The 8,842-nt window shown below is 43.2% G+C and overlaps 1 protein-coding gene across 3 annotated transcripts in view; it reads left to right on the forward strand.

The window, feature by feature from the left end:
* The window catches only part of LOC144705182 (histone-lysine N-methyltransferase TRX1-like), a 30,207-nt gene extending 21,939 nt beyond the window's left edge, over positions 1 to 8,268 (forward strand). For 2 of the 3 annotated variants that reach the window (XM_078577742.1, XM_078577741.1), the window contains one exon: positions 8,026 to 8,268. The gene's annotated coding sequence lies outside the window, so the exon portion shown is untranslated. The remainder of the gene's footprint in view (positions 1 to 8,025) is intronic. The other variant, XM_078577739.1, reaches the window with a different exon arrangement.
* The last annotated feature ends 574 nt before the right edge of the window (positions 8,269 to 8,842 follow it).

Consider the following 8,842-nt stretch of genomic DNA (forward strand, 5'->3'; position numbering starts at 1 on the left):
ATCCTTGTAACAGGGGATGATGCAGCCAAAGTCAATGTCTGAATCAGAGATCAAATCCTTTGGGGAGGCTGAAATATTTCCTTATTATTGATGTAACCTACTCAGATCAGAGAGTTTTTTATCCAGTATAAATATGTTCTTGTTAGACTGTGTGTCCATGTTTGTATTAGATATTTCGTTCAAGTCCCAGTTACCTGTTGTAATGTTTCATTAACACAAATCTTTATGGATTGGTAACTATGTCCTTGGGTGGATCTGTTACACAGGCAGACACTTGAGGACAGTTATTGAGTCGAGCCTACACCTGTCTTTATTCAGATGTCCAATTTGATACTTAGTCAAGTCATTCTATTTGGAGGAAACTTTGGTCCATGTTGCCGTGGCATGTGTCTTCTTTTGAGGAAGAGGACCAATTTGTAAAGTATTGATCTGTTGGTGGAGATGAAGATGACTGCATATAAATCCTCAGCACTAGGGGTGGATCCTAATTGGCGATTGGGACCATGTGAAGATGCCAGCTTCGTGAATAAAGTGGTGTATAAAAGACTTGTGGGCAGACATAAATATCTGAACTGTGTGTGTAACCCTTATATTGCTTTTAGAGATGGTCTCCTTTCCCAGTTCTTGTGTAGCCGGGGAGCGCCATATCTAGTAGCAAGGTTTAGTGCTGAACCTCAGTTCAGATCTGTTGCATAAGTTATCTATCAAGTTCTATGGGATTGAGGGGTTGGAAGGGGGAACTCAGAGTTCCTCGTGCATGTGTCGACAATCTTTTGTTGTTACTGTTGTTGATTGTACTGATTTCTTGAAGAAGGAGAGATTGGAGATGGAGCCAGATGAAGGAAATAAACGAAAGAGCTTCAATATCATATGCGATAAAGGGTACATTTAAATATCCGCCCTATAACGGCTAGTAACGGCTAGTTTTTACTAGCCGTTACTTTACCCGATAATGGGCTTACTCAATAAGGGTTACTTACCCGATCTGCCAGTTGAAAAAATGGGGTAATGGGCTTGTTAGCCCAATACAAAGTGGCTTATTTAAGCCTATAAATACTAGATTTTTACATATATTCAACAACTGTAAATTGGCTTTTTACATTCTTCATAAGGTACTTGCAGAATGAAACACACGGAAATTGACAGACACTATCAAGAAGAAAATTGACTGGTGCCTGTCTAAACATAAGCCAAGTTTCTTATTGATAGAGATATGGACTTGATCTTGTACTCTGATATTCAGAATCACAGTAATCACTGATGTATAAATGAAAACTATTAACGACTGGAGTTCAGAACAATTGCAATCTAGGATGAGAGGGGAAGATAAGAATTATTGGAGAAAAATAATATCCTGGAGAAGCCTGAAGTGGATTTTCTGCCTGTGGTTGTGGAGTTGTTCCATGGCCGACCACAACCGATCTCAGCTTTCCCAGACGAGAACAGTTTCTTGAAATTTTCAATCGTTCTGATCCTCCCTCCAGGCTTGTATTTATATGATTGCAGCGCACGGCTTTTTGTACGCACGTGCTGCTGCCTGCCTCTCATGACTGTGTCTACTTTCTGTGATAGGTTCTAATAAAGAACCTTGTTGACTAGAGAAGTTTATCTTTATTTAATGTTGTTTTCGTCCTTGGTCTGTAAATGGAATAAGTCAGCAAAAATTTAAGTTATGGCTGGTATTTAAGCCAGCAAAAAGGAAAAGAATAGTATGCCTTTTGTTATTCAAACCCTAGCAGTCAGAAGTTGTCTGTTGTCACCAAAAAAGATTAGCATTCAAGGGACTTCAAGAAGCCTTTTGTACACACGTGTTGCTGCCTTCCCGTCATAATGTGTATTCTTTCTTTGACAGATTCAAGTAAACAATCTGTCACTGATTTACTCTCCTGGAAGTGACAAGGAGTCAGCAACTCGCCAGAAGACAGTTTAGAGCTGACGTGGACGAATAGGATTATTCATAAAGAGTAGTTAGTATTAAGCCTATTACAACTACGATCTTAAAATTTGAACACGTAGCCCTTACAGTCGTTATGAGATTAGCGGTCAGGATTAAATATAGGATTAAACCAAAGGAATACAAAAGGAGGTTGTGGTGGAAGCGCATGGAGTCCCATTGTTGCAGCGAAGAAGTTCGTCTGTGGTCTCTATGGTCGCATCATTTGGGAGACTCAAGAGTATCATCTCGACGGGCTTGGAGTTGGGGGATCCCAAAGTGGTATTCCTAGAAATTGAGATCACAGAAGGAGATCCGATACCAGAGTCGGTCCGACAACAAGCGGGTGGGGACGTCTTTAGAGTGGAGTTCCGACCTTGGATCCCACCGCCGGCACCAGGAAACACTAGGAATCCTGGGACTCGAGAAGACAAGATGAAGAGGATCTCCCCCATTCGAGCACAACGGGGCAGAAGTCTTCGGAGAAAAGTCCAGCACAGGTGGGAGAAAGCAGTTCTGCAATACACAGGGCCTGTCTGACACCTGTCGTGCCGTCGGGTCCCGACAAGAACATGGAAGTTATAGAGCGAGATGGCTCAGATCTTCTGCACCCACCAGATGGTCCGGATGAGCCGAACATGGTGGCTCCCCAACAAGAGGAAAAAAACAAGGAAACCCAAAGTCCACCATGGCAGAGGGTAAGGGCGCCCCAGAGAACACGTCGGATCAAGAAGGCAGACCTTCAACGCCTTAAGGGCGTGGTGTACCGGCGAGGGAAGTTGATCTTGACTGATGCAGAGGGCAAGAAGGCATGGGTGGTGACCGGGAAAAATGGTCAGATACGGCTGCAAGAAGAAGGGCTGTCCAGAAAAGTGGAATCACGGCAAGTGATGGAAGGAGACAAAACTAGACAGCAAAACATCAAGGGGAAGGAGATTGAAGCGCCACCCAGCCATAGAGTGGAAACTGAGTTAGAGGAGAATCAGATCACGCAACAAATGGTGCGTGAGTTAGCCGAGAAAGTGGATCTGCCGGAGCCGCAACAAGGGGGGAAGTCATCAAAACAATTATGAAATGCGTCTCTTGGAATGTGCACGGTCTCCAAGATGAAAGGAGGCATGGAGTGGTGGGTAGATATTTGCGCCAATGGGGGGCCACAGTAGTTTGCTTACAAGAGACGATGCTGGAGAAGTGTGGTGCAAAAGAGTGGAATTTGGTGGGGCGTGGTTTCCTAGAGGGATGTGTGGCAGTCTATGCAGTCGGGAGGTCAGGAGGTTTATTAGTGGCTTGGAACACTGCGGTTTTTGCAAAGGAAGGGTCTTGGACAGGACAGTATGTGGTGGCAGTAAAATTGAAAAGGAGGAGTGATAATTTCCATTGTGTTGTGGCGTCGGTCTACGGCCCAGTGATTGCAGCTCGGCGAGACAGACTATGGGAGGAGCTGGAGTGGTCTCACTCTTTCAGGGGACTCCTTTACTATTTGGGGGGGGACTTCAGTGTGACGTTGGAGACGGGGGATAGACCAAAAGGTGCTGGAGGCCAAGACCCAGGATCGACAAATTTCTGGTCATTCATTTCGGGAGCTGGATTGCAAGAAATGGGACCGACAAATTGTACGTACACATGGCGAAGCACAAGGGGATCTACCACCCTCTCTCGCTTGGACAGATTTTTGTGTTCAGTGGAAATGCTAGATGAATACCCATTGGCTGATGTGCGAGCACTGCAGAGACGGCTGTCAGATCACGTTCCAATTATTTGGCAAGATAATGTCAGCCAAAATAGATCTACATATTTCAAACTGGATAGATTCTGGCTAAGCGAGAAGGGCTTCAAGGAAGAAGTGGTAATCGTGGTGGACGTCACAACCCAATAGCGGTACGGCCACAGAGAGGTTGGCTACCAAACTGACTGGACTAAGACAACATCTTATGAGGCTCAAAAGAAAATTCGAGAAGGGAGACACCACAAACTGGAGGAAGCACTATCAAGAGTCCGACAACTAGATGACATAGAGGACACCCGGTGCTTAGTGGAAGCTGAAGTCAATGAAAGAAAGGCCTGTAGAGAGGTGGCGGAAGAGGAAGACAAGAAGATAGAAATTGATTGGAGGCAGCGTTCACAACAACTTTGGCTGAAGGAGGGGGACGCCAACACTCGCTTCTTTCATTTGATGGCGAATGGAAGGCGTCGCTCGAACCAAATACTGAGGGTGCAGGTGGGGGACCATGAATACGCTAGAACACGAGCAGTGGGAGGAGCATTAACAGATCATTTCAGAGTGGTAACTAAACGGGGGCCTCGTAACCGATGGAGGTGGAGCGGGAGAAATGCATCCCAGGTGACACGAGCAAAAGATTGAGATAGTGAAACTATTCATTGAAGAAGAAGTGCAGGTATGGATCCAAGGGCTAAATGGCGAGGGTGCACCGGGCCCGGATGGATTTCCGGTATTCTTCTTTGGTGAGTTTTGGGAGCTGGTCAAATCCGAGGTTATGCACACGTTAGATGAATTCCGACGAGGAAATTTTGGCATGGAAAGACTCAATCGATCACACTTGTTTCTGCTGCCCAAGAGACCAGGAGCTACCAACGTGGGGGATTTCAGACCCATTGCATTATCGAACTCAATTTATCTCATCATCGCCAAAGTGCTGGCCAACCTTTCAAGGTAATTGGAGACTTAGTCGGGCCATTTCAATCTGCATTCATTCCAGGGAGGCAATTAGTGGACGGAGTAGTGGTAGCAGGAGAGATTGTATCAACATGGAAGAGAGATGGGACAAAGGGCTTCATATGGAAAGTCGACTTTGCCAAAGCCTATGATCCTCTTGATTGGAGACTTATTTGGTCTGTTATGCGAAAAAAAAGTTTCCCCAGTGAATGGGTAGCCTGGGTGCGGCAATGTGTTACGTCCCACTCATTCTCAGTCCTGGTGAATGGAAATGCGGAAGGAGGTTGGATTCGTCCACAGAGGGGGGTCAGACAGGGTTGCCCGTTAGCACCTCTACTTTTTGTTCTAGCAGTGGATACCTTGGCTACTTGCACCCTCAGAGCCTGCGATCACGGCCTCCTCAGAGGCTTCCAGACAGAGTGTTATCCGGGGGGCATTCCCCTACTTCAGTATGCAGACGACACAACGTTCTTCATAGAAGGATCGGCAGAGGAGGCACGTACTTTATCTACATTATTAGATCTATTCTCAGACTTCTCAGGCCTACAATTGAATCGAGCCAAGTCGGCATTTGTGGGGTTCAGGCTTTCTGCTGAGGAGGAGGCCCAATGTGCTAATGCTCTCAGTACACCTAGAGGGTCGATCCCGATGAGCTATTTGGGTCTTCCGTTGACAGGGAGACATATGGTAAATGCAGACTGGCGACCAGTGATTGAGAAGGTGGAGAGGAGATTAGAAGGCTGGCAGAACAGAGTGCTATCAAAAGGGGGTCGTTTGGTACTGCTGAGATCGGTGCTCTCAGCAATCCCGGTCTTCTATCTTTCAGTCTTCAAAATGCCATTAGGTGTGAAAAAACACTTGAATAGATTGTTGAGAAGGTTCTTTTGTGGAGGAAATGAACGCGAAGAGCGCAAGGGGGTGCCCCTGGTCTCGTGGAATATAGTAAGCAGACCTGTGATTCAGGGGGGTTTGGGGGTCCTCCACCTGGAGTCCATGAATTTGGCATTATTGACCAAGTGGGAGGTAAGACTTGGATCAGCAAAAGAGGACCTGGTCTTGAATGTCCTGAGAGACAGATATGACTCTGAAATTGATTAGGAGCGGCGTTGGGCCAAAACTCGAGGGGAGTTTCCATTTTGACAGGGTCTACGTCAAGCCATATCGCGTATCCGCCAGTTTTTTACGCCATATTGTGAGACGATGCTGATTTTCAATTTTGGACAGATAACTGGTCCAATAAAGGCATCCTAGATTTTTTGCACTAGCGCGGAGCCCTCACGCTACCACTGGTGAATGTTGGGAAGGAGCTTGGAACCCAATCATGACAGGGGCATTATCGGAGCCACAGTTTTCAGAATTTATGAAGATGCAACAAGTTCTTCTCCATCTTAGCCCGACGAGGGAGTCACGGGATGGATGGATATGGCAAGGGACAACATTTTCGGTATAAGAGGCCTATATGAAGATCAGAGGTGACACGCTGGAGGATTCAGCAATCACCACCACATGCTTCCTGTTGATGGAGCAAAAAATCCTGCTCAAGGTGAGGCTCTTCAGCTGGTTGTTGAGGCGGAGACGATTAGTTACAAGAGATGTACGCAAGAGATGGGTCCAGACGGCTTCCACAGAGTGCCCCTTGTGCACCGGAGACAATGAAGACTGTGCCCACTTATTCTTCACATGTCCCTTTGCCCAAGGAGTATGGGCATCGCAAGAGTTGGCGGGGGCGGGTGTGTCGTCAGATGAGGCATTTTGGACTCAACTGGTGATGGAAGATACAGGAGCAAGCTGGATTGGGGAAGACTCCTTGCGGTGCTATGGGCGATATGGCTGCACCGTAATGAAGTGGTATTCAAGGGAAAGAAGGCTTCCATGGAGAATGTCTTACAGGACGTGAATGCACTAATATTTTTTTGGTTTGGAGTGAAGTGAGTGGCAGACCATTTTGGTCAGGTTGTATATGGTTCGTAGACAGCTTCTTTTCTTAATAGCATCAGGTTGACAACTGCTTCGGGTGGTCTTCCTTATTTTCTTCAAAAAAAAAAAAAAGGATTAAACATAGATAGGAATACACAGATAGGATTAAGCATATTAGGAATACACATAGATAATATCCAATGGTTATTATTTGTTTTGTTATATTTGTTACAATCTGTTATAACAACTATGATCTTAACATAAATATCTTTATATTACAACTACAACTATAGACAATGTAAGTACCAACCAATGTAATCATCTACGTATGGGAATAAACGACGATCTTGATTGTTCATTTGCACTTCTCTTATTCCTTCTCCTCTCATCCCTTCTTGCTCTTGAGTAAGATCGGATTCCTTTAAGAAAACACATTCAACAGGCTGATGAAAAAGTTGGGGACACAAGAAAAGCAATAAATGCCATCATCCTCCCACTCATAAGTTTTATGTCAGCAAGGATATTACCTATGTAGTCAGCCATGTTTTATGTTATCAACCCTGATATTTCCTGGATAAGTAATGTGTTCTCAAACAATTCATGCATGCATTGGAAAGCCTATCTGCATGTTGCCAACCTTAAACTTGGATACCCAAAAGGCTCTGTTGACCTCAAGCTTTTATTTAAGCGTGAAGGAATTGGATAAACATTCTGTCCCTTGCTATAAGATGTCTGCGAGGTCTTGTGTTAAAAACATGTTGGTAGAATTGAAGGTGTTTGGCAATCGTTCAACTCAGCATTTGTCTGATAACAAAATCAGCTATAAGTATTAATCATTATCTGGCTCAACATGACCTAACAGAGCATGTTGATTGTGATCCTGGATAGTTCTTCACTCTTTATTTCTCTTGTGCCCACATCTTTACAGGGGTATGTCTAATTGAGGTTTCAATAATTATGTAGCAATCTGGGTCATCAATTATGTATAGATTGAGGGAGAATGTTGATAATGGATATCTCTCTCTCTCTCTCTCTCTTTCTCTCTCTCTATAATCTGAATGCATGATGGAAACAGCGGGGAAGTTGTTTTGCACTCTGTTGCTTCAAGATCTGTGTTCATTGGGATAATCATAGTGCGTCATTCACTTCTGTCGCATAAATGGATTCTGATTAACATAAAATTATTTTGTAATATGCATGTAATCTGGCGATACCATCAGAAAAGTTTCCCTAGTACTTTTAGGTACCAACTGCAATGTTTGTGGTTTAAATGAAAATGTATCAGGTGTTTGCGACTTCAAGCATTAGATTTTCTGCCCTTATCATCATTCTTTCTAGCTTTAAAGAGTTTTGGGAGATTTACTATACAATATTTAGGTTAATTCATCATTGCTTTTTGGATTTTATTTACATATTGATTCCTTTCTTAGGTATCTCCTGAGGTTCCTTATTTTGGTCTCCCTTTAAATCTCTTCTCATTTATTCCTCTGTCTATATTCAGGCTATTCTTCCAAGAATATCAGAGTATGAGACAGACTTCTTCTCTACTCTGTGGACTGCCGCTTGATGGTCAACTTGTCAAGATATTTGTTGGGGTTTGTCAGATGCTGCCCATTTTTAGGCATATTATGTTTAATGTTAAGTATTTGTCTGTCATTGCATTGTATCCAAGATCAGGAACTAATTCAATATGGCACTAATGAAAATCATCATTTTAAAATAAGCACTGGAAATAATTGGGCGTTCTTTATTTAATGTTCAGTATCTTTATGTTATTTGCATTGAATCCAAGATCATAAACTCATTCGATATGACACTAATGATAAACATCATTTTTAAATTAGCATCGGCAATAAGTGGGCGTCCTCTATTTAATGTAACACTATCCAAGATCAAAAACACACTCAAAATGTAACTAGTGATAAACATTATGTTAAGATACAAGCTGGAACAAGATGATGTATCCTCTATTGCCTCTATCCTGATATATTATCATATTTTAAGTAACATTGGAAAGTTATACATCAGATATTTTAAAATAACTAAAGGTATCAGATTCTCCAATAGTAATTTATAATTATGATTATACAAGATTGAAACCTCAAAACGAATTGGAGTCTACCAGCTGCCTACTATACGAAAGATACTGACAGTTCGTACATACTTTGAGTACAGATTTTGCTTACTTTTGACCCATATTTTAGGGTTCTAAGGCAGACTCTTACTAACGCTTTCTAAACTCTGGCTCTGAATATGAAAATTGACAGTTAAAGTTTCTATGTATTCCAACCGCATTCTTTGACAACACAATTCAAACT

Source organism: Wolffia australiana, chromosome 7, assembly GCF_029677425.1.
Source record: "Wolffia australiana isolate 7733 chromosome 7, ASM2967742v1".
NCBI lineage: Eukaryota > Viridiplantae > Streptophyta > Magnoliopsida > Alismatales > Araceae > Wolffia > Wolffia australiana.